The 27,495-nt window shown below is 40.2% G+C and overlaps 1 protein-coding gene across 1 annotated transcript in view; it reads right to left on the bottom strand.

The window, feature by feature from the left end:
• Positions 1 to 13,908, bottom strand: part of VSNL1 (visinin like 1) — a 143,054-nt gene extending 129,146 nt beyond the window's left edge. The window contains exon 1 of the mRNA XM_049903260.1: positions 13,698 to 13,908. The gene's annotated coding sequence lies outside the window, so the exon portion shown is untranslated. The remainder of the gene's footprint in view (positions 1 to 13,697) is intronic.
• Positions 13,909 to 27,495: the final 13,587 nt, after the last annotated feature.

Below are 27,495 nucleotides of genomic sequence, written 5' to 3'. Positions count from 1 at the left end.
ACAGCAAAATATGAATGATTAAAATTCTCTGTGCACATGGTCTGCTTCTAAGCACTGCTTTGAAAGAATGTCATACTTTTCTGTTGTATCCTATGCCATTGGTCACCTGGATCCAGACCATTGTCCTCTGCTACTCCAGTCCATACTGATTTCTTCTTTCTCAGAACTATACCAGCCTAGACCTCTTGTTTTGAGAAGGAAACATATTACATCTTGTGTGGTTCCTTGTATCACCAGTTTATTGAATGAGCTTGGCTGGATAGCTTTACTCTCTTATCACTGCTTCAAATAGGCTCTGTCAAGTCTCCCTTTTCCATCCTGGGATGATCTATACCTTTTCAGGTCACTTTCAGGTATAAGTGGTTATTTTTAGATATTAAAATACTCAGTCCAAGTTAAACATAAATTTCCACTATATATAAATTCAATATCTCATTTCTCCAATCAATTTCACAATCTAACAGTGGGGAAGAGATTGTAATTTGTCCTTTGGGCCTGGTTGCTTCCTTCCTCCATTACTGGCACTGTTGCTCCGATGGATGGGCAAAAGTGGTTAAGAGCTCAGGTGCTAATCAAAGGGTCAGCAGTTCAAGTCCACCAGCTGATCCTTGGAAACCCTATGGGGCAGTTCTAATCCATCCTACAGGGTCACTATGAGTCAGAATCGATTGTACGGCAGTGAGTATGGTTTTCTCAGTGGGTATATAGGAAATGGGCAAAGCTTTACTTGACTAGAGCTGGTGGCATCTGGCAATCAGAACTCTTCGTGAGCCCAGTGCCCACATGCTTTTTCTCATTCTCCTGGGGCGTCTGTGGACACTTTAACAAATCCATGCTGGGGATTTCTGCACTGCACAGTTTACTGACAGGGGCCATGTACAGCGGAATTGCTACTTTTTTAGTCTTCTGCCCTTCAGTGGTACACCCGTCTAAAGAAGATTTAGAAATGAAGCAGACAGGGTGTAATCCTTCAAGGAATTTACAGTTTTACAGGAGAGATGGCATGTACACATGTGATTATGAGTTCAGATGTGATAAAAGGACTGGGAGATAATTTTTGGTTAGGGTAGGATGTTATAGATTGAATTGTATCCCCCCAAATTTTGTGCTGTAAACCCTAATGCCTATACCTGTGGTTATAATCCCATTTGGGGATGGGTTTTCTTTGTTATGTTAATGAGGCAGTATTAGTATAGAGAGTGTTTTAAGTCCATCTCTTTTGAGATATTAAAGGGGAGAGAAAGCAAGCAGCAAACAGAGCAGAGATGGGGGAAGATAAATTCCACACCGCATGAAGATCACCAAGGAGCCAAGGAACAGCCATTTCTTAGTAGAATGAGCATGTCTCAATTTCCAGGCCACTCTGTCTTATTTATCTAGTGTGGCTATAACAGAAGTACCATAAATAATTCAGAATTATTTTACATCGAGTTCTTTTTTTCAAATTTAACTATGAAGAGCTCATTACAGCTATTATACAGAGTCGTCATTTTTTATCCCAGGAACTGGGGTGGGGAGGGGAGAGGACAGGGGGATCATTTAACACTATATAACCTTGATACAATTTGCATAAGATCTTAAATTACCTTTAGGATAAACTAAAATTGTAAAGTTGAAAATAAAAATAATTTCCTCACTCTCACATGGCACTATAAAATCTGCAGAGTATGTTACAGGGATTGTCTCAATCTTGCAGTAACTCCTAACTAGAAAGAAGAGGTAATATCACACTTATTTTCACATGAGGAAACTAAAACTCAGAAGTTAAGTAACTTTTCCACAGCTACACACTTACGAAGCTTAGAACACGGCTGTAATGCCTAAAGCACACATCAGTCAAACAAGGCCAGGGGCTGACTACGGTACAGACCATCAATTGCTCATATGCAAGTTCAAGTTGAACTTAAAGAAAATTAAAACAGGACCATAAGAGCCAAAATACAAACTTGAGTATATCCCACCTGAATTTGGAGACCATTTCAAGAATGTTGAACATTAATAGCCAAAGACCAGATGAATTATGGGATGACATCAAGGACACCATACAAGAAGAGAACAAAAGATCATTAAAAAGACAGGAAAGAAAGAAAAGTCCAAGATAAATGTTAAAGAGACTTTGAAACTTGCCCTTGAATGTAAAGTAGCCAAAGTGAACGGAAGAAATGATAAAAAGAGTGAAATAGAAGATTTTAATGGTGGCTTGAGAAGACAAAGTACAGTACTGTAATGAAATGTGCAAAGACTTGGAGTAAGAAAGCAAAAAAGGAAGAACAGGTTCAGCATTTCTTAAGTTGAAAGAACTGAAGAAAAAATTCAAGCCTCAAATTGCAATATTGAAGGATTCTTTGGCAAAATATTGAAAGATGCAGGAAGCATCAAAAGAAGATGGAAGGAATACACAGAGTCACTGTACCAAAAAGAATTAGTTAACATTCAACCATTTCAGGAGGTAGCATATGATCAAGAACTGATGGTATTGAAGGAAGAAGTCCAAGCTGCACTGAAGGCACTGGCAAAAAACAAAAATTGACAGAATACCAATCGACATGTTTCAACAAATGGATGCAGTGCTGGAAGTGCTCTCTTGTCTATGCTAAGAAATTTGGAAGACAGCTACCTGGCCAGCCAACTGGAAGAGATCCATATTTATGCCTATTTTCAAGAAATGTGATCCAACCAAGTGTGGAAATTATCAGACAATATCATTAACATCACACGCAAACAAAATTTTGCTGAAGATAATTCAAAAACGTTTGCAGCAGTATACTGACAGGGAACTGCCAGAAAGTCAAGCAGATTCAGAAGAGGACGTGGAACAAGGGATATCATTGCTGATGTTAGATGGATCCTGGCTGAAAGCAGAGAATACCAGAAAGATGTTTACCTGTGTTTTATTGACTATGCAAAGGCATTGAACTGTGCGGATCATAACAAATTATGAATAACATTGGAAAGAATGGGAATCCCAGAACACCTAATTGTGCTCATGTGGAACGTGTATATAGACAAAGAGGCAGTTGTTTGAACAGAGCAAGAAGGTGCTGCATGCTTTAAAGTCAGGAAAGGTGTGTGCCAGGGTTGTACCCTTTCACCATACTTATTCAATCTGTATGCCAAGCAAATCATCTGAGAAGATGGACCATATGAAGAATAACATGACATCAGGATTGGAAAAAGACTCATTAGCAACCTGCGATATGCAGATGTCATAAAGCAAAGCAATGAGGACTTGAAACACTTACTGATGAAGGTCAAAGATCACAGTCTTCAGTATGGATTACACTCAAAGAAAACAAAAATCCTCACAACTGGACCAATAAAAAAAAAATAGACAACATCATTATAAATGGAGAAAATAGTGAAGGTAGTGAAGTTGTCAAGGATTTCATTTTACTTGGATACACAATCAATGCCCATGAAAGCAGCGGTCAAGAAATCAAACAATGTATTGCATTGTAAAAGACCTCTTTAAAGTGTTTTAAAAAAAAAAAAAAGGTGCTAAAAAGCAAGGATGTCACTTTGAGGACTAATGTGCACCTGACCCAAGTCATGGTATTTTCAAGTCACCTCGCATGCATTCTAAAGCTGGACAATGAATAGGGAAGACCGAAGAAGAATTGATGCCTTTGAATTATGGCGTTGGTGAAGAAAATTTAGTATACCACGGGCTGCCAGAAGAACAAACAAATCTGTCTTGGAAGTAGTACAGCCAGAATGCTCCTTAGAAGCAAGGATGGCAAGATGTCATCTTACGTACTTTGGGTACATCATCAGGAGGGACCAGCACCTGGAGAAGGACATCATGCTTGGTAAAGTAGAGGGTCAGTGAAAAAGAGGAGGACCCTCGACGAGATGGATTGACAAGGTGGCTGCAATAAGTGCTCAAACATAGCAAGGATTGTGAGGATGGTGCAGGACAGGGCAGCGTTTCGTTCTGTTGTACGCAGGGGTTGCTATGAGTAGGAATCGACTCGAACGCACCTAACAACAACAGGTTTATGCACTTTCTATTATGTGCTTCAGTTTTCGTCTTTCTAAAGCACGTTTCCCAAACTGGGTTCTTCAGAACTATAAGGAAATATTAATAAGTATATTTTTATATCTTAATATAAGTTCCTTGCACAAACAGGCACGGAAATATACGGTTAAGCAAAGCTAAACAAGTATCTTTATTACAGGACCCCTCAGACTCATTAGTATGGAAATGTACATTAGGAATATTTACGAATGGGACATAATAAACACTTTTCTCCGAAACTGTTTAGACACAAAACACGTGAGGGGAAATACCTACCAAGGTGGTAAAGGAAGCGCAGTTTTGGAAATGTTTTTTAAAAGAAACGAAGTCTCAAACGCCCTTACCACCAAATTTAACCCTCCTTCCCAACTATGGAAACTTGGTGGCATGGTGGTTAAGTGCTACAGCTGCTAACCAAAAGGTTGGCGGTTTGAATCCACCAGGTGCTCCTTGGAAACTCTATAGGGCAGTTCTACACTGTCCTATAGAGTCACTAGGAGTCGGAATGGACTGGATAGCAACGGGTTTGGTTTTTTTTGTTGTTTCCCCAACTATGCTACTTCATCTAGATAAGGGAACTTTCAGTAGGCCTTCCTTTTAATGTTGTCTCTTATGTGCTAATTTGTTATAAAGCTATTTGCACTTAAATATTTTGCTTCAGAAATACACATGTATATAACCAGTGGGCTGTCGAGTTGATTCTGAGCAATGGTAACCCCGTGTGTGTCAGAGTAGAACTGTGATCCACAGGGTTTTCAGTGGCTAATTTTTCAGAAGTAGATCGCCAGGGCTTTCTTTCCAGGTGCCTTAGGCTGGACTTGAACTGCCAACTGCTCATTAGCAGCTGAGCATGTTAACTGTTTGTACCACACAGTACATACATAACTATTATAGTTGTTAGGTGCTGTCGAGTGGGTTCCAACTCATAGTGACCCTATGTATAACACTGCCCGGTCCCGTGCCATCCTCACAATCATCATTGTGCTTGAGCCCATTGTTGTACCCACTGTGTCAATCCTTCTTGTTGAGGATCTTCCTCTATTTTGTTGACTGTCTACTTTACCAAGCATGATGTCCTTCTCCAGGGACTGGTCCGTCCTATCTATTATAGTACATTAAACATAATATGTATACACACACACACACACACACACACACATATACATATACATATGAGCCCTGGTGGTGCAGTGGTTAAAACACTTAGCTACTAACCAAAAGATCAGTGGTTTTAACCCACCAGCCACTTCACGGGAGAAAGATGTGGCAGTCTGCTTCTGTAAAGATTTATAGCCTTGGGAACCCTATGGGGCAGCTCTACTCTGTCCTATAGTGTCACAATGAGTCTTGGGTGGGTTTGGTATCATATACGTTATACACATATACATGTAGGTATATGTGTATGTGTGTGTGTGTGTGTGTGTGTATATATATATATGTAGGTATCTATGTATCTAAGGAACCCTGGTGGTGCAGTGGTTAAATGCTAGGCTGCTAACTGCAAGGTCGGCGGTTTGAACCCACCAGCCACTCTGTGGGAGAAAGATGTGGCAATCTACTGCTGTAAAGATTATACCCTTCAAAATCCTATGTAGCATGGTGGTGAGGAGTGAGCTTCTTGGGTCAGGTGGACACTTGAGACTGTGTTGGCATCTCCTGCCTGGAGAGTAAATGAGAGAATAGTAACGGACACAAGAAGAGAGAGTGGAGGGAGCAAGCAGGCTGTCTTATTGCGGGGGAGAGTAATTGGGAGTAGGTAGCAAGGTGTATATGGGTTTTTGTGTGAGAGACTGACTTGATTTGTAAACTTTCATTTAAAACACAATAAAAATTATGTATTAAAAAAAATCCTGTGCAGCAGATCTACTCTGTCATGTAGGGTTGGAATCAATTCAACCGCAATGGGTTATCTGTGTGTCTATATGTATACCTCCCGTGTATTCCTGCTTGAGTGTTGTACTCTGCTTTTTACCAGGAGGCATTAGTGAACATTTCTGCCAATACTCAGCCAGTGAGGACTCTGATGAGCTAATCCAGACTTGAACATGTTCTGCAACATATATTGTACGCACCACTATACTTCCTTCTGCCATTTATTTGGTGTTAGTTGATGAACACTTATGTGATGGGCTAAAGACATGCAAGTGATAGTGCTAGACCTGGCACAAAGAGGTGAAGGGAGGGTATCATCCTGGATGTTTTACAGGCACTCAAGGCACTTTGGAGCCCTGATGGCCTGGTGGTTAAGAGCTCAGGCGGCTAGCCAAAAGGTCAGCAGTTCGAATCCACCAGCCACTCCTTGGAAACTCTATTGAGGCAGTTCTAGTCTGTTTTATAGGGTCTCTATGAGTTGGAATTGACTCAACAGGATTTTTTTTTTTTTTTTGGTTTTCCAGGAACCTTGGAGGAAAAGGTAAAGAAAGGATAAAGATAAGAAGATAATTAAGACTGGTAGATGTCCTCTGACATTTATAAGGAACACCATAAACTCACTGGAGTGGAGGAGGACTGTTCACCAATTGTTTGAATGTTAGTCATTAGAAACCTTGGGAACTTTAGCCGGCGGCATGTCTTCGATAAATGGAAGAGCTTTTCCAAATAGTTGCCGGGAACACAGTCTAAACTAGGACATTGATTCAGTTAGCATACCTTTTCTAGGACCCACGTGCTAGCTGGGATATGTGTATATTAGCTACTCTTTAACTATCAGAAAATCAGGACAGATATACTTGGGACAAATGAAGCAGGACATTTATAAATTTAGACTAGGAGAAATGGTGAAAGTTGGGCTGAGGGGGGTGGACAAGAGGGGTAAGCAATGGGCAGGAGGGAAGGCGGAATTTGGGAGGGGAGGAAGGATTACTTACTACTCGCCATTAGGCATAAATTCCCAAGGGTTGGATGACATTTAATGCTGATACCACAGTGACTATGTAGTGCTTGGCACATCTGCCCAATAAATATTTGTTTTATATAGTGGGTTAAGCACTGTTAACTGTTCATTGCTCTCTAACAGCTCTATTCCTTATTTAGAGGTTCCAGTGTGGAATGGGATTACCATAACTCAGAGCAAAGTGGTTTATGAGCTATTGATTTCTCATGAAAGGGATGCTAATGATACTAACAACTACCATTTATTGCACATTTTCAATGATGAGGCCTTGTATTACTTTCTTTACATATATTATCTTCTATTTTCGGCTCAAGAATTGTGTTAATTACTATTTTAAATGGAAACTAAGGCTGAGAGGTTAAACTTGCTCAATGTCATAGAACTAATAAACTATGGAACTGGGGGTTTCTATCTAGGTTCAGGTGCCTTGAAACCTCTTGTCTGCATTTCCTCTCATAATTTCCTTTGAGTCAGCTGAAATCATAGTGAAGGCTAAGGAGCTTTCCCATCTACAGATTAAAAATGAGGAAAGAGTTAAGTTGACGGCTTTCAGTCTCATCCTAAGGAAAGAATACCTTTTTACCATTTAAAAGAAACACTAATAATTTCATATGTAGAATTTAAAATGTATGTCACAATTTCTTTTTCTTTTCCTGATGTTCCCCAAATGAGCAAGAAAGGTGAAAGAGATAGGCTCTTCTACCAAAAACAAGCGCTTTACATATAAATTTCAGAAACACTTGAACTTCTAGAGAGAACATTAAATGCCAAAGTCTTCCACCAAACCGAAACTGCTAACTGCAAATCAGACTTACATGGCACTTCTTGACATATTAAAAATAAAATAGACTGTTAATAAGCATTTCAAATTTATTGATAATTCTTGATAGGCCTCCAGTAGGACATTTTTCTCTTAATTTAAGGCTGGGTTTCAAGAAACCAAAATAAACACACTAATTACAAATTAACAAAACCAATGCAAAATATAAAAACACCAGAGACTTCTACAGCTCCAGAGTCCACTATTTTATGAAATCTTAAACTTCAATAAACATCTTAAAATATAAAAATATAAAACCACAGAAATACTAGGGTCAGTTTACTTGCATTAGAAAAAATTCACCCAGGCTCCAAAGCTCATTTAACATGTCAACGATTTGCAAAAAAATCTATTTACACACAGCACTTCAAAAGTTCATACTCTTTCGGAGCCTAAGAAACTATAAACAAGATCCAAAGAAAGGAGAAAAAAATATATTTAAAGTGACAGATGTCCACATTTCAGAAAATTTGCTTTACGAGCAAAAATTTTTCCAAAATGGGTTCATGCAATGGATCTATAATTTTTGCAAGCAAATCTAGATGATTTGAAAATACTTTGCCTTTTGTAAGCTTTAGTTAATGAAATAAAATCTTTTTAATTAAAAAGTCCCCACTTTTTATAAAAAGTTCAGCATTGATTATATTGGCTTACAGTAAACTTGAAGGCCCCTTGGCGAATGAGAGTCCTCCTAGTCTTAACAGTAATTTAGAACAATAAGAAATAGATAGCTCATTTGAAAATAATCTAACAAATTGTTGGAAATGCTGTGCATTATTTCGTTTTCAAATGAACAATTGGTGATCACACAAAAGGTCATGTGTTAGGACTGCAGTGACGTGAAGGTAGTAGCGAAATCCAGAGAAAGCTAAAGAATCCTTACGAATTATCCAATTTTTCATGCTTTAAGTTAGCTGATCAGGGCATACAGCACCTCTGTAATATATTCACAGGCACCTTATTAAGGTGTCAAACCTCTTTGAGATCTGTTCGGTAATTTGCTATGCCTTTTCTGTTTCATTCATTAGATAGCTTCTAAAAGCATCTCCAAGATACTTCCATTTGTAAAACTCTCAATGAATCAAGCTGGGAGCCACTCAAACTATTTTGATTCACTTCGGCAAGCATTAAGTTATCTTTAGAAACAAACTGTAAATGAGAAATGCAGTGTCCTGGTCCCTTCACAGTGTGAACATGTTAAAATAACTCCATAGCTCAAGAGACTATCATTAAATAAGTGGAACACACAGCTACCTCGGTCTGGGTTTATATTCCCTCTTTGATTTATTAGTATCAAGTCATGTAAGTAAATAAAAAGATATGTAGCTAAGCAGACTGAAAAAAAACACACACAGAGTTATTAATATAGTGCTTTTATACCTCTACTAGAAAATAAATGACCATCTTTAGTCTAACTTTTTTTTTTAGTAATATGAAGATATTTAAAGCAATAATTTAATTATGCCTGTAGTTTTCAGTAGAGAGGATTCAATTTGACATCATTAATAAGGCACATTCTACTGACTCTTTCAGGACAAATATTCAGCTGACATATATTATAGAGCACCTACAGATACTGTGGAAATATTTAAAAATATTTTTAAAAAGTCATTAAAATCTCATGATGATTTTATATTGCAGATATGTCTTTAAGATAAAAATTTTCTTTGATACACTATATTTTTTATGTATTGGAGAGATGTATTGGGTAATTTATATAAGCCCCATACAGCACACGTATTATATTAACTTTGTGAATTAACCAATGGGATAGTAGAAAGATCAATCATTTATTAATTCATCACTGCGCCATTTGATACTTTAGGAAAATTAATATGCTTATATGCACTGTAACTGAGACAAACACTGTCAGTTTCAACCTTAGATGAATTGAATGTGATCTCTTCTATAAAAAGAGCCTTCCTAGCTTCCTAAGTAATCACTAACCTTCAGAACATAGAAATCACTCAATCAGACATGAAATGATATGAGAATATATTACTCTTATCGATTAGGAAACCACACATTTGACACTGATGTTGTGCTATCATTCTATGAAGCTCCCCAGGAGTTCCTGAGCAATGTTTGGAATCCAAACCAATACACAACCCAAATAGAGAACCTATATATTGCCCAGGACAACATACCTAATCATGCTATCCTGTAACAGAATGCAATCCACAGTATACAAATCAAAGAAGGGCACTTAGCAACCACAAGTGTCTGGATCTCAGCAGAGGCCATGCAGTGTCCAGAATAGCTTCAACATTCCTGTCTTCAGAATAGGTTAGCAAGACCAGGCGACATCTAACCCAAGAGCAATAGATACGGACAGAATGTCTCCAAGACAGAAAAAAAACCCCAAAAAACAACAGAGCTCACCCCAATTCAGTAAATGTTTACCATAAGGGGTGGGCTTAAGTTAATGTGCTTCCTCAACAACTTCCAGAAGCATTTAGCTAGTCTGTCAAATGAGGGACAGACTCATACTCATCCTTCCTCTGGCCTGGCCCACCACCCATTAAGCCCCGCCTTCTCTCATGTTTTAGCTGTATAGGCAGAACGGATGGCAGTTCCCTAAGTGGAATTTTGGTGGTGGTGGTAGTTACTTGGAAACCCTGGTGGGTAGTGGTTAAGTGCTACGGCTGCTAACCAAAGGATTGGCAGTTCGAATCCTCCAGGCACTCCTTGGAAATGCTATGGGGCAGTTCTTCTCTGTCCTATAGGCTTGCCATGAGTCGGAATCGACTCCACGGCACTGGGTTTGGTTGGTTTGGGTTTGGTAGTTACTTGAGTGCCTGGGAGATTATATCTCTGGAGAAGGAACAGGACTCCACAGATTATCTTCAAAAGGCCTAAAACTTTATTGTGCAGGTACTTGGAAGGACGTAAATGAGGAAGAAAAGAAGAGAGGGAGAGGAAAGAAAAGGGAAAGGAGGAAGGAGGGAAGGCAGGTGGGTAGGCAGGTCAATATGCCTGCTTTGCGGCTCTTGTCCAGTAAACCCAGCCCAAAGAAAAACTATGCAATGGCTTTAGAAGCTCTAAAGGTTTCAAAAAGCTGCACACTATTCCCTTCTATAGCACTCCTTCAGGCTGAACCAGTCAAGCATTCGTCCTCCAGTTATCTCTGCTCCCACCCCCTTCTCTGCAGGTGACTTCATCTGAGGGATCTCCCTGAAGGCTGGAGACAGGTAGCTCCGGTTTGGGCTCTACCTTCTAGGAGCCCGGGGAGAGCTGGCAGAGCCTGTGGTGTGTTTATACTGCAGCGTGCTCACTCCACCACGTCCCGATCCCTGCAGCTGCAGCAGTTTTAGAAGAGGCTGGATGGGCAGAAGAGCGTGGCGATGGCACCTGCAGTATCCCTGAAGGCTGAATTCACTGAAACGCTCTGGTGAATAGAGCAGGGAGGGGATGGCGAAAGGTCCTGGCCTGGGCAGTCCTCAGACAGAAAGAGCAGAATCTGACTGGTTCGCCACAGAGCTCTCTGGAAAAATTCTGAGGGCTCCAAAGAAATAGAGATGCAGAGGAGGCTAGGAATGTCAGACTAAACACCCAGTGATGTGGGTGTATTAGAGGTGAGGGGCAATAGAAAAGAGATGGAAAGAGACCTTACAAGGAAAGGGAAGGCAGAGAAGGGAAGCTCAATGGTCTGAAAGGGACCACAGGAGACCATCTCTGAAGCAGGCAATTAGTTACCTGGAGACTGCAGCAATGTCACTGAGGATGCTGGCAAGTGCAGAGAGAAAGCAGTATTTTCATTCCACATTGCTTTTTAAGTTTCTATTCCACAGACTAGAAGTCAATTGATGTTTCTCTAGCTCTAAGGCTCTGGGCCCCAGTTTCCACATCTGCAAAATGAGGGGATTGTACTAGGTGCCTTCGAAGTTTTCTTCCTGATCTGGCCCTATATAACTAATAGCCTATGAGCCCGGGAATCTAAGTGCAAATATTTATGAGGTTTAATACCAGACCTCCCCTTTTTCCCCACCACTCATTAACAATGAATTTGGAAACCCTGGTGGCGTGGTGGTTAAGAGCTATGGTGGTCGGCAGTTTGAATCCACCAGCTGCTACTTGGAAACCCCATGGGGCAGTTCTACTCTGTCCTATAGGGTCGCTATGAGTTGAAATCGACTCGACAGCAATGTTTTTTTTTTTTTTTAATGGGCATTAACAATGCAGTGCAACACCTATACCAGTTGTCGAACCGATGCCAACTCGAAAATGATGACAAGGAGTATGGCTCATTTGTAACAAACGATTGGCCCTTCCACCCTCAAGTAAAGAAGGCAGGCACAAAGAATTTAGAAGGCAGTAAGATTTATGCTTTGGGCTTCCAAGGAGAGAATCTTCTTACATTTTCAATTTCAAATCTCATCCATTTAAATAAATTGGGGGTTCCTAATAGTTGGACTGATAAAAGGGTCAAAGAGCCCTGTAATGATTTGCTTTATTTGGGGGAAAATTTATTTCATTTCATCCCCAAAATTGGATCTCCTTTTTCCACGAAAATCCAGCAGCTATGGTCAGACACTGGCCACGCTCTTCTCTGGTCTGCCTGCCTCATACCCTTCTGCCAAGCTGCTTCAGTGCAGCGTTTTCTGGGGTTATTAAACATTCAAAGCTTAATAAGCGTGCACTGATGAGTAGGGTGTGCAATGATGCAGGAGACCCCCCCCCCACACATAGGTAATTTAGATGGCAGTAGGGGTAAAATGCATTTCCACAAGAGTTTCATTTTGGATTTGTCTCAATCAGAAATTCCTTTAATTAAAAGAAATTTAATATGTAGCCATAAAACTCCTTATCTTCTTTCCTTCAAGTGGGAAGTGACACGGAGACTATGCAGCTTTTGTTTCCCACACCCACTAGCATTTCTATTTCATTCTAGTCTCCAAAATATGGACAGGAGGGCAACTCCAGAAAAATGGATTCCCACACTCCCATCTCACGGGGGCACCGAGGCGTGCAGTGCTGAGCACTCACGTGCAGCATCACCATTTCCTCGCGCCCTCCACTCGCCACACGTTCACCAGCGCCCCAGAGAGCATTCAGCAATTTGATATCCAGACGGGATTTGACCTTGCAAAGACCCCTTTTCCAGTTTCTGGGCAAGGAACAACCCATTTTAACTCAATACACAAAACGACCTTTCCTCCTCTAAAAAAATAAAAACACTACCAGATGTCATACATCTGGGTTTACATTCCAGAATGCGACGTGGAATGCAAAGGCAGGTAACTAGTTTGGGTCTGACAGTCCCCATTCAGCGACTCCCAGTCTCAGACTCTGTTCCGAATAGACAGTTGACTGTGCGGTAGAACATCTTTCCTTTTCTGCCCATTCACCATCATGACGAAAACTGAAAAACGAAAAATTATCCACTCATTTTTAAATACGAAGAGCGAAATGTGCTCATGTAGCGCCTAACTCCGTGGGGTCTAAATACTAACATCCCGCTTCGAATTCAACCCTGATTTCCGTAACATCTTGACCACTCAGTTGTACTTAGCAAACACCTTTGCTGCTCTTCCACGCTGAGAAAAATGGTGCACCAACCCCAAGGATGACAGGTTGGTACTTGATTGCAACCGCTTAATACTTTTATCAGCAGCGGAAAACTTCACGATCGGTCAGTTAGCTACCTAAATCGGTGTAAGGAAATCCGTCTATTTATAGACTTGAACTAAAAAAGCATCTCGGTTCCATCAGTCTCAAAGGCATCCTAAGACAATCCCCTAAACACTCCGCATATAAACACACCCCTTCCCCCATCCCCGCTATTCCAAAAGGTCCCCCACTACTAACTGCACATTCACACTGCCAGCATAAACGAAAACAATTGTCACTATGCATTTAGACGCATCTATGCAAAGCAAAGTATGTGACAATAGCCAAAGCAGCTCCCTGGCAGTTGGTTGCTCTATACATGCAAAAAGGCAACGAAGATTGTGTTTTCCACTTACAGTTACAGCGCTTCGCACGGTCACTTAACGCAAATGATAAAAATCAACAGTTCTTTTTTCTTTTTTTAAATATATATATTTAATTCGGATAAACGGTTAAGCCGTCTCTGTGTGGCTCTCTCACACTCTTTTCTTCTGTAGAGCTCTAGTTTGCTTAAATCCCTCTTGGATCGCGCCTTGCCACCACAGCTGCCGCCGCAACACGCTCGGATAAGTCTCTGCTGCAGATTGGGAATCCCATAGAAAATCTAGGGTCCCTAGAGCTGGGTGCGCAGGCGCGCGAGCCTCCGCCTCTCCAGGCACCCTCCCCTTTCCCTCCTCCCCTTTCGAGCTCCGCAGCCCCAGCTCTGGGAGCTCGGGAGCCGGTGATCAAAAGCCGCCCGGCAATGGCGCATGCTCAGTTGGAAGGGCTCGGCGTTGCCGCGGGTGGATTCCGCGTCTCCAGATTTTAGCAGAAACTCTAAAGGAAAGTATATTGGAAAAGGAAGCCCTGCTTTGGGCAAAACCCTCACCTGTACAGACGTGAAGGAGGGCGGGCTGAGCTAGCCACGCCCCGCGGTCACTGTGCTTGGTGGCTAAAGGCGCAGGCCAGAGACAGGACACGTGGATTCTGCTTTTCCCGCCGCCGTCGGTCCTAACCAGCCCCTAGCCCAATCCTTTGTCAGGCTGTTAGGTGAAAGAAAAGAGCCCTGGTGGCACAGTGGTTAAGCAATCGGGGGCCAACCAAAAGGTCGGAGGTTGGAACCCATCAGCGGCTCTGCGGGAGAAAGGTGTGGCAGTCTGTTTCTTTAAAGATTTACATTTTTGGAAACTCTGTAAGGGCAGCAATAATCTGCCCTATATATATATATATTGATTCCAACTCACAGCAATGGTTTTTGTTTTGTTTTTAAGGTGAAAAAGAAAACTGCAGAAACCCTTTCTGGGAAGGAAGCCTTCCCAGAGAACTTGTGAGCACTGGCTCATTGAAGGAACGGTTATGGCGGTCATTTTTGCCGTGGGCCATTTCATCCGAGGGTCTTATGATGGGAGTACTGGGAGCCGTGTCCTTTACGTACCCCAGCGCGCAGCATGGTCCTGATCCAGAGGAGGCATTGGAGAAATGTGTATTGAAGAGAAGTGGGTCCAAGTTCTGCTTCTTGACCTGTATGACCTTGGGGAAACGATCAATAAGCACCTTCTGTATGCGTTTAATAAGTACATATTTCCTGACTATACATTGGATGTGTGTGGGGGTGGTGGAGTTGAACTATCCTGCGAATCTAGGGTTGATGGTTTGGACAAGCCGATTTTATAAAGCCCCTTGTGCTCCTGACTGAGGCGCTGGATTGCAGCCCTCCCCCGCTACCCGCTGGCCTGCCAAAGCCTAGAAGACTTGGCAAGCAGTAATGCCCAGTAAATGTTTGGTCGATTCCCTACCAGGAAAAAAAAAAAAAGAATTGCGAGATGTTCCAACCTGATCGGTTTCTCCAAGTGTGTGTGTATGTACATTCATTCAACAGTTATTCACTGAACGAGTATCAGCCACTATTCTAGGCACGGAGAGGTGGGGAAAAAAAAAAAAAAACCACCTGGGGTTGACATTCAGGGGGGAATTTTACATTCGGGGAAGAGAAATCCTGGGGCGCAGGACAGAAGGATGTTCACTTTAAGGAGAGCGCTTTACTATTTGCAAAGCGCTTTCACACACTTTACCACATTCAGGAAATCTGCAAAGTTAACCTTTCCGTGCTGGGGGCATGAAGAGCGTCCCCAGGGGCAAACTGGGCTCTAGAGTGTCAAACCTTCGCTGCCAGGAGGGAGATGCTCTTGGCCCCGAGTGGGAGAGCCCAGCTTGGAACGAACCTATGGCTACCTACGGAGATCTGGGAAAAACTCCGATTGACTAGTTTGGCAATCAAACGCTTCCGCTAGGCTGAGGCCCTCCGGTAGCTAAGCCGAAACTGCGGCCTCAGTCTCAACGCCAACCTAGCGGTCCGGGAGCCCAGGACCACGCTTCTCTGAGCCAAACGCTTCATGAAGGCTACCGTAGACAGAGCGTTCTCCGGACTCCGGGGACGAGGCCCGCGGCAGCCCCCTCCCCGCAGCGGCCCCCTCTCCGCGGGGCTCCTCCTCGGGGTGCTGGTGACCGCGGAAACCCGGAGCGCGGAGCCGCGCGGAGCAGAGCGCGCGGCCTCGGAGCGCTGCGGGAGCGCAGCACATTCCACCGCTGCGCGGCTGTGGTTGGGCGCCCGCTCTGCGCTCCTGTTGCATCGCGCAGTGCGTAGCGGGGTTCCTCCGCGTGCCAGGCGGTTTTCCTTCTGTTCCTGGGATGGGGTGAGGGCAAAAATCAGTTCTGGACAAGCAGCTTTGGTTGGCTATGAAGACAACCTCCCAGGCTTTGAAAGTAATTTCCCGTTTTTATAGATTTTTCCCTACAAAAGCATTTTACGCTGGGTTCTTTCTCTCAAGAGAACAGCCTCTTTCGTACTACAGTCTGCATCAACCGAGGGTGTCAAGATGCCATTTCTGGGTTTCAAAGAGTCCTATCTATTTACGCGCTCTGGCGGTCGCTTTTCTGACAGTTTCTGCTTTTAGACAACATGCTTTCCACTTGTGTTTAGGGGGGAAAAAATGTCCACTGATACTTTAAACCGTGATCTTTTGTAGGGTCGCTTTGATTTAGATGTATGCGCTTTCGTAAAGCAAGTTTGCCTTAATTGTATAGGCGGATTTATTTATTCTTAGTTCCATTTGCACTGCAGCGTTGTTGGAAGTCCTTAATACGATAGCTTAGTTTTTAATCTCCAGCTGTTTTATAGTTTCATCTAATTTTCTTTTATTTTTTTCCCCAGAGATGTTTTTTAGTCGAGTTTTATATGCTGCGTCAAGTCACAGTAGAGAAACCAGCTCTAAAAGGCACTGAAAGAATGATATATAGAAAGCAGCTCCCCTCTTCAGTGCAGTAGAATGAACCTTCAAAGCGGAATTTGATGGGGCACTAAAAAATGAGAGAGCCCTCTTTGCTCTTTCAGACATTTGCAAATGTCACCGGTGGTCACAGAGCAGAGATGCGCTGGCGCGCGCTCCTATGCGCCTAGGGGCAGAGGGACTGAAACGCTGCATCGTGTCGAGTGAGGAACGCCATCAGCTATAGCAGTTGTCCCATTACCTAAAGACGCGTCCCCAACACGGCGATGTCAGCTTTCACTCTCTGGAGTGGAGGGAGAGGAGGTGGGAAAGTACTGTAGGGAGGGGGTTGTGGGAACTGCAGTAGTACAAGAGATCTAAGCCTGCAGTCCTGTGAGTTTATTGTAGTATTTTTTATAAGTGCTTGTGTTTAAAATATTTGAGCAAAGAAGGGTGGAATTTAAGGCATGGGGCATTTAGGAAATTGGAAGAAAAATAAAGTGTTTGAAAGTCATCGTTAGAAGATGAAAAGAAACAGGAATTGGAAAATGGATTTATACTCACTTAAATGTATAAAGAATAATGAAAGCAGTTTTCTTGTGTGGGTAAAGTGCCTCTATCCCCAAAAGCTATGACCCTTAACCCTTACAGAGGAGATGCATTGTGTAAGATAATTACATTTATCCTGGTTTTTATCCTATTTAAAAATATATATATGAATAGACAAAATAACTTTCCTAAATTAAAACAGCACATTATTTCCTAGAATGAAATTGCACATTAGTTTTTCTGATACATAAAGTGTTTCATTGTATATGTTTGTACTTTCTAGCATGTTTTTCTGAAACAAGTGAAAAATCCAAGATAATGATGTAGTGACTTTCATGCAGTTAGAGGGAGCGTTCCATGTCTATTGGTGCAGATGAGGGGTTAAAAGTCCTACTTTAATGGACCCAGTAGGACATTTTTCCCAGTTCATCATGGTTTATCTCTGTAACCCATGGCTAGATCTAAATTCAATTTGGAAGACCACCCTCTGGCTGCAGTCAGCAATTTTCCTCAAAATTTGAACAATCCACAAAGTGTCTTACAGCCTTGCTTCAAGTTTCTAGACTGTCAAAATTTTGAATTTCCTGGAAGTTTTTTGGAGCCTGAGAAATGATCACAGAAAATGCAAGTGATTGGCAGCCCAACGAATAGAAAATGTTTTATTTCATTCTCTCTTCTATATTTGAGTCTAACCTATAAATTCATGATGGTGCTCTTAGGCTAGAAATTTTCACTGCCTTTGTTAGTGACAACATACACAAAAAATAGTGGTAGCAGAAGTACACAACATATGACCTCTATTTTCTTTAATGATTTTTTAGGTAATCCTTAAGGGTTAAGTGCTCAAGTACTAGTCACAAGTTTCGAACCCACCCAGAGGATCCTTGGAAGACAGGCCTGGCAGTCTGCTTCTGAAAAGCCACAGCCTTGAAAACCAATGGAGCAGTTCCACTCTGCACACATGGGGCATCCATGAGTCAGAATGGACTTGACAGAAAGTAGCGACAACAAAAAATAACGCTGGGCTGTGCTCATTTTTAGTTGTATGAATTGCCACTGCAAATAAACTCATAGGTCCATTTTCTGGGATCTTAGTACTTTGGATACCATCTGATCCAGAAAGGTCTTCAAAATCCTGTCTTGTCTTAGAATAGATCATTCTGACTTCTTTCTCCTTTTGGAATCCATTTTCCTTAATATAATTTTGAATTAGAAAAAAATTAAAACAGCTTTATTGAGATATAATTCACATACCATATAATTCACCCATTTAAAGGGTACATTTTGACTGTTTTTTAGCATATTCACAGATGTACAGCTATCAACACAGTTGATTTCAGAATATTTTCATCAACTAAAAGCTAACTGTCACTCCCGTAACCGTCCCATCACATCTCCCAGCCCTAAGTAACCACTAGTCTACTTTTTGTCTCTATAGACTTCCCTATTCTGGATTTCATATGAATGGAATCATATAATATGTGTGTTTTGTGTGTGTGTGTGTGTGACTGACTTGAGTAATATTTTCAAGGCTTATCCATGTTGTAGCAAGTATTAGCACTTTATTTTTTTTCCGGCTGAATAATGTTCCATTGTATGAATATACCACATTTAGTTTATCTATTTGTCAGTTGATGGACATGTGGGTTGTTTCTGTCTTTTTGCTATTATGTACAATGATGCTATCAACATTCACCAATAAGTACTAGTGTGGATATATATGTTTTTGTTTCTCTTGGGCACATGTCTATTGAATAACACAAGAAGCATCAAAAAAGATGGACGGAATACTATAGAGTCACTGTACCTAAAAGAATTGGTTGACATTCAACCATTTCAGGAGGTAGCATATGATCAAGAACCAATAGTACTCAAAGAAGAAGTGTAAGTTGCACAGAAGGCATTGATGAAAAACAAGGCTCCAGGAATTGATGGAATACCAATTAAGACGTTTCAAAAAGTGAATGGAACACTGGAAGCGCTCACTTGTCTATGCCAAAAACTTTGGAAGACAGCTATCTGGCCAACTGACTGGAAGAGATCCATATTTATGCCTATTCCAAAGAAAGGTGACCCAACAGAATGCAGAAATTATCAAACAATATCATTAATATCACATGCAAGCAAAATTATGCTGAAGATAATTAAAAAATGGTTGCAACAATACTTCAGCAGGCAATGGCCAGAAATTCAAGCGAGATTCAGAAGAGGATGTGAACAAGACATATCATTGCTGATGTCAGATGGATCTTGGCTGAAAGCAGGAAATACAAGAAAAATGCTTACCCATGTTTTAGGCATTTGACTGTGTGAATCATAACACATTTTGGATATCATTGTAAAGAATGGGAATTCCAGAACACTCAATTGTGCTCGTATGGAACCTTGATGCTCTTGGTACATAGACCAAGAGGCAGTTGTTCAAATAGAAAAATGGGAACTGTATGGTTTAAAATCAGCAAAGGTGTGGGTCAGGGTTGTATCATTTCACCATACTTCAATCTGTATGCTGAGCAAATAATCCGAGAAGCTGGACTATGTGAAAAAGAATGGGGCATCAGGATTGGAGGAGGACTCATTAACAAATCATTTCAAGAGGCGGCATAGGATCAGGAACCGATAGTACTGAAGGAAGAAGTCCAAGCTGCTCTGAAGGCATTGGCAAAAAACAAGGCTCCAGGAATTGATGGAATATCAATTGAGATCTTTCAACAAACAGATGTAGCTCTGGAGGTGCTCACTCATCTATGCCAATAAATATGGAAGACAGCTTCCTGGCCAACTGACTGGAAAAGATCCATATTTATACCTATTCCCAAGAAAGGTGATCCAACCGAATGTGGAAATTATAGAACAATATGATTAATATCACACGTAAGCAAAATTTTGCTGAAGATCATTCAAAAATGGCTGCAGCAGTATATCCACAGGGAACTGCCAGAAATTCAGGCTGGTTTCAGAAGAGGATGTGGAACCAGGGATATCATTGCTGATGTCAGATGGATCCTGGCTGAAAGAAGAGAATATCAGAAGGATGTTTACGTGTTTTATTGACTATGCAAAGGCATTCGACTATGTGGATCTTAACAAATTATGGATAACATTGCAAAGAATGGGAATTCCAGAACACTTAATTGTGCTCGTGAGGAACCTTTACATAGATCAAGAGGCAGTTGTTCAGACAGAAAAAGGGGATAGTGATTGGTTTAAAGTCAGGAAAGGTGTGCATCAGGGTTATATTCTTTCACCACACCTGTTTAATCTGTATGCTGAGCAAATAATCTGAGAAGCTGGACTATATGAAGAAGAACGGGGCATCAGGATTGGAGAAAGACTCATTAACAACCTGCATTACGCATATGACACAACCTTGCTTGCTGAAAGTGAAGAGGACTTGAAGCCACTTACCAATGAAGATCAAAGACCACAGCCTTCAGTATGGATTACACCTCGACATAAAGAAAACACAAATCCTCACAACTGGACCAATGAGCAACATCATGATAAATGGAGAAAAGATTGAAGTTGTCAAGGATTTCATTTTACTTGGATCCACAATCAGCAGCCATGGAAGCAGCAGTCAAGAAATCAAAAGACGCATTGCATTGGGTAAATCTGCTGCAAAGGACGTCTTTAAAGTGTTGGAAAGCAAAGTTGTCACCTTGAAGACTAAGGTGCGCCTGACCCAAGCCATGGTATTTTCAATCACATCATATGCATGTGAAAGCTGGGCAATGAATAAGGAAGACCGAAGAAGAATTGACGCCTTTGAATTGTGGTGTTGGTGAAGAATATTGAATATACCATGGGCTGCCAAAAGAATGAACAAATCTGTCTTAGAAGAAGTACGGCCAGAATGCTTCTTAGAGGCAAGGATGGCGAGACTGCGTCTTACATACTTTGGACATGTTGTCAGGAGGGATCAGTCCCTGGAGAAGGACATCATGCTTGGCAGAGTACAGGGTCAGTGGAAAAGAGGAAGACCCTTAACGGGGTGGATTGGCACGGTGGCTTAAGCTCAAGCATAACAATGATTGTAAAGGATGGCTCAGGACCGGGCAGTGTTGTGTTCTGTTGTGCATAGGGTCGCTATGTGTCAGAACCAACTCAATGGCACTTAACAATGACATTAACAAACTTTGATATGCAGATAACACCTTGCTTGCTGAAAGTGAAGAGGACTTGAAGGACTTACTGATGAAAATCAATGACTACAACCTTCTGTATGGATTACACCTGAACATAAAGAAAACAAAAATCCTCACAATTGGACCAAAAAGCAGCATCGTGGTAAGTGGAGAAAAGATTTGAGTGGTCAAGGATTTCATTTTGCTTGACTCCATAATCAACATCCATGGAAGCAGCAGTGCAGAAATCAAGCAGTATCTTGCTTTGGGAAAATCTGCTGCAAAAGACCTCTTTAAAGTGTTAAAAAGCAAAGATGCACCTTGAGGACTAAGGTGTGCCTGGCCCAAGCTGTGGTATTTTCAATTGCCTAGAATGTATTTTTTTTAGAATGTATGCGAAAGATGGAGAATGAATAAAGAAGACCAAAGAAGAATTAATGCCTTTGAATTATGGTGTCAGCGAAGAATATTGAATATACCATGGCCTGCCAGAAGGGTGAACAAATCTGTCTTGGAAGAAGTACAGCCAGGACGTTCCTTAGAAGTGAGAATAGTGAGACTTCATCTTGTTTACTTTGGACATGCTATCAGGAGGGAGCAGTCCCTGGACAAGGCCATCATGCTTGGTAAAATAGAGGGTCAGGAAAAAAGAGGAAGACCCTCAAGGAGATGAATTGACACAGTGGCGTCAACAATGGGCTCAAACATAGCAATGATTGTGAGGATGACACAGGCCTGGAATGTGTTTGGTTCTATTGTACATAGGGTCTCTATAAGTTGAAACTGACTGCAAGGCACCTAACATATACCTTGGAGTGGAATTGCTGGGTCATATAGTAACTCTATGTTTCATGATTTGAGGGACTGCCAGACCGTTTCCCAATGAGACTGTGCTGTTTTACATTCCCACTAGCAACGTATAAGTGTTCTAATTTCCCCACATTCTTGCTGTTATTATCCGACTTTTTTATTGTAACCATCTTAGTAGATGTGAAGTGGTATCTCATTGTAGCTTTGATTTGCATTTTCCTGATGAATAGTGGAGCATTTTTTCATGTGATTATTGACCATTTGCATATTTTTCTCAGAGAAATGTCTATTCAGATCCTTCATCATTTTTAAGTTGGATTGTTTTTTAATGTTGAATTTTAAATGTTCTTTAGGTATCCTTAATACAAATCCCTCATCAGATATATGATTTGAAAATATTTTCTCCTATTCTATGGGTTGTCTTTTCACTTTCTTGATGGTGTCCTTTCAAGCACAAAGTTTTTAATTTTGATAAAGTTTAATTTATCTTTCTTCTTTTGTTGCTCATGATTTTGGTATTATATCTAAGAATCCCTTTCCTAATTCAAGGTCATGATTTATCCCTACATTTTCTTCTAAGAGTTTTAATATTTTGGCTCTTACATTTAAGTCTTTGATTATTTTGAGTTACTTTTTTGTGTATGTTGTGCGGTAGGGGTCTGTTATGGATTGAATTGTATCACCCAAATATATGTGCTGTAAATCCTAACCCCTAGAACCTCCAGTACAATTTGAGTATAAGTGGCAAGAACAAATACCTTTGTCTTATTTCTGATCTTAGGGGGAAAGCATCCTGTCTTTCACTATTAAATTTGATTTTTTTTTAAAAAAAAAAACCTTTGCCATCGCATCAATTCCATCTCATAGCAACCCCATAGGACATAGTAGAACTGCGCCATAGGGTTTCCAAGGAGTGGCTGGTGGATTTGAACTGCTGGCCTTGCTGGTAACCACTGCACCTGTGAGTTTTTCATAGATGCCCTTGTTTTCCCAGTGTTTGGAGTGTTTTTATCATGTAAGAGTTTTGAATTTTGTCAAAGGCCTTTTCTGCATCTATTCCAATGATCAGGTGATTTTTGTTTTCTATTCTATTGATATGAGGTATTACACTAATTGATTTTTGGATGTTCAACTAACCTAGCATTCCTGGGATAAATCCCACTTGATCCTGGTGTATAATTCTTTTTATGTGTTGCCTGATTTGGCTTGGTGGTATTTTGTTGGGCATTTTTGCATCCATATTCATAAGAGATATTGGTCTGTAGTTTTCCTGGATGTTTTCATCTGGGTTTGATATCAGGATATTACTGGTCTAATAAAATTGTTTAGGAAATGTTTCCCATTCCGCTGTTATTTTGGAGGAGTTGATGAATTGGAATGAATTCTTCTTTAAATGTTTGGCACAATTCAGCAGTGAAGTCATCTGGACCTGGGTGTTTCTTTGTGTGTAATTTTTTAATTATTGATTCAGTCTCTTCACTTGTTATGAGTCTATTCAAATTTTTTCTTCTTGAGTCACTACTGATAATTCGTGTTTTTCTAAGAATTTGTCCATTTCACCCAAATTAACTAATTCATTGGCATACAATTGTTTGTGTTATTCCTTTACAACCCTTTGTATTTCTATAGGGTAAATAGTATGTACCCCCCTTTATTTCTGATGTTAGTAATTTGAGTCTTCTCTCTTCTTACCTTGGTCATTCTAGCTAAAGGTTTATCAATTTTGTTGAATTTTTTAGGGAATCAGCTTGTTTTACTGATTTTATCTATTGTTTCCCTAGTCTCTATTTCATTAATTTTCACTTGAATCTTTATTATTTCCATCCTGCTGCTTTCTATAGGTCTAGTTTGTTCTTCTTTTTTAGTTTCTTAAGGTGGAAGTTTAGGCTATTGATTTGAGATTTTCATTCTTTCTTAATAAAGGCGTTTATACTATAATTTTTCCTCTAAGTGCTGCTTTAGCTGTTTTCCATAAATTTTGGTATGCCGTGTCTTCATTTTTATTCATCTTAAAATATTTTCTGATTCTCCTTTTGATTTCATCTTTGGCCCATTGGCTATTTAGAAATGTGTTGTTTAATTCCACATGTTAGGGAGCTTCTCAAATTTCTTTCTGTTAATGTTTTCTAATTTTACTCAATTGTAGTCGGAGAAAATACTTTGTATTATTTATGTTTTGAAATTTATGGAAGCTTACTTTGTGGCCTAGCACATGGTCTATCCTGGAGAATGTTCCATGTGCACTTGAGAAGAATGTATATTCTGTTGTTGGATGCAGTATTCTGTAGATATCCATTAGGGCTAGCTGGTTTATAATGTTGTTCAAGTCTTCTATTTCTCTGTTGATTTTATGTCTAGGTGTTCTATTTGTTATCTCTATTATTGTTAAATTGTGTATTTCCCCTTTTATTTTTTGTCAGTTTTTGCATCATACATTTTTATACTCTGTTACTCAGTGCATATATGTTTATAATTGTTATATCTTCCAAATTTATTGTTGCTGTTTGTGTAACATGCCTTTTTCTATCCTTTTACTTTAAATCTATTTTTATCTTGGAATCCAGGGTGGTCTCCTGTAGACAGCATATAATTGGGTCATTTTGTTTTCCTTATTTTTTAAAATTTTATCCAGTCTGACAATCCCTGCATTTTGATTGGATTACCTAATCCATTTACAGCTAATGTTATTGTGGATATTGTTTTATTTACTTCCAACATTTTATATTTTTTCTATATATCTCATGTTTTTATTCCTCTACTCCTTCTTACTGCTTTATTTTTTTAAATTAGGTAAATTTTTTTTTTAATGTAGCGTTTTGAACTCTTTAATGACATTTCCACTATATTTATTGAGATATTTTTAGTGATTGCTCTGGAGTTTACCATATACATCTTACCTCATCAGAATCAGCTTCAGGATTATACAAGCTTAATTCCAGCCATATATAGAAATATTGCTCCTATATAACTCTATTCTCTTTCCCTTTTTTGTGGTATTATCGTTATAGATATTACTTCTATTAATGTTACAAACCCAACAATGTACTGTTACAATGATTACCAACTGTACTTATTTCCTAGCCTCATATAGCTTTGTTCTCACCTACCTCCTTTATGCTGTTACTGACCAATATATTACATTTTTAAATATCACAGGCCCACCTATATTATCTACACATGTAAATAAGACATATTATATGTGTATCATACAATTGCTTTTTAAATCACTTACGAGAAAAATATGCATTTATAATCTTTTATGATTATATAGTTATCTTTGTCAGAGCCCTTTGTTTTTTTTCTGTGAGTTTGAATTACCATCTAAGGTTGCATGCTTTCATCAGAAAAACTTCCTTTAGTAGTTCTTGTAAGGTGGAAAGTTGTTTATCTGGAAAGTCTATTTAAGCTTTATTTTTGAAAGATAGCTTTGCTGGACATAGAATTCTTGGTTAACAGATTTTTTTCCTTATTGACCTCTTCGAATATATCATCCCACTGCCTCCTGGCTTCCATTGCTTCTCCTGAGATATCATCTGTTATTCTTACTGATGTTCCTTTGTAAATAAGGCATTGTTTTTCTCTTGCTACTTTGAAGATTTTCTCCTTATGTTTGCCTTTCACCATTTTGAAGATGATGTGTCTATTTGTGGATCTCTTCGTGTTTATCCTGAGGCGCTCTGGCGGTGCAGTGGTTATAGCTCTTGGCCACAAACCAAAAGGTTGGCGGTTCAAACCCACCAGCTGCTCCATGGTAGAAAAATGTGGCAGTCTGCTTCTGTAAAGATTTATACCCTTGGTAACCCTATGGGGGAGGTTTTACTCTGTCCTGTAGGGTTGCTGTGAGTTGGAATCAACTTGATGGCAGTGGGTTTGGGTTTTAGTTTTCGCGTTTATCCTACTTGGGGTTTGTGAAGCTTCCTGGACGTGTAAGTTGTTGTTTTTCAATAAGTTTGGTAACGTTTCACCTATTATTTCTTCAAATATTTTTCCTTCTTTCTCTCCACTTCTTCTGGTACTACCATTAAGCATATGTTGGTGCACTTAATGGTGTCCTGCATTTTTCTGAGTATTTGTTGGTTTTTCTTCATTCTTTTTTTCTCTCTGATCTTCAGCTTGTATAATCCTTATCAGTCTATCTTCAAGTTCACTGATCCTTTCTTTTGCTAGTTCAACTTATTGTTGAATATTCCTAGTGGTTTAAAACATTTTTCAGTTATTGTACTTTTCAATTCCAGGATTTCCATTTGGCTCTCTCACTTTCTTTAAAATAATTTCTACCTCTTTATTAATTTTCTTTATTTAATGCGACATTGGCATCCTTTCCTGCCTTTGCTTCTTTAATCATTCTTTCTTTTAGTTCTGTAAACTTTTTATAAATGGCTACTTAGTGTTTTCCTGTTAGATATGACATCTGGCCCCTCTTGGTGGCAGTTTCTGTTACTTGCCTCTTTTTTCCAGTGTATGCATCATACTTCCCTGCTTCTTTGCATGTCTCACAATTTTTTTTTGTTGTTGTTGGAAAGTAGATGTTTCAGATAATGCAGCAACTCTAGACACTGGTTTCTCTCCTTCTCCCTGCCAAGGCTTGTTATCATTGTTTTGTTTGTTTATGATTGACTGGATTATTTTATTGAAGTCTACCCCCTCTTCTCAGTCCTTACAGTGTTAAACCTCTGATGTGGTTTCTCAAGGAAGCACAGCTTTATATACGATCATGGTCACTTTGGGATGGAAGTGGTATTTGTAGGATGCTCTTCCTCTCCTTCCCTGGCTATACTCAGTTGTTAAATTTCACTAATTGCCAACAAATTTCTCTATTGTTTTCAACAATACCCCAGGGCGTAAATTGCTCTCCAAATCAATCTAGTCAAATTGTGGCTCTATTGAACAAATACTTTATGAGATCAGTGACTGATATTTGTCATGGCCCCAGGTGGCATCCTCTCAGCTGTCTTATTTCCAGGTTCTCTTCCAAATGACTTTCACCACAACCTTCCCTGTTCTTGATAGCACCCTTAGGCCTGAACTTCTCCAGGCTGTGTTACAAATGAAGCCAATTCCTTTGGGAAGAAATTAGGAGCTATCTGCTTTATGGCCTATTTCTCCCTCCAGGAAAAATCTCTGAGCCAGAACTCTGAAGCTGGAGATGGGGACAATGGCAAGCTTTTCTCCGAGTGATATCTCCATTCCAGGAGATGAGTTTTCAGTGGAAACAGTAACTTGAAGTCTTCTTGGCTTGCCTTTACTGATGTGGAACCATCACTCCATGCTCTGGCATAAGGGTGATCAGGGCTCCAGTATTCTCAGCATACCACTTCCAAGGGTACAGCCTCCACTCTGAGTGGGGACTGGGTGGAAAAAAACAATCCAACTTCTTCACCACACTTGCCCAGGACCTTGCCTCAGCAACAGGTAGCTGGAAG

This window comes from Elephas maximus, chromosome 12, assembly GCF_024166365.1.
Source record: "Elephas maximus indicus isolate mEleMax1 chromosome 12, mEleMax1 primary haplotype, whole genome shotgun sequence".
Lineage (NCBI taxonomy): Eukaryota > Metazoa > Chordata > Mammalia > Proboscidea > Elephantidae > Elephas > Elephas maximus.
The sequence above is the reverse complement of the archived record's forward strand: the minus strand, read 5'-3'. Positions and strand labels throughout refer to the sequence as shown.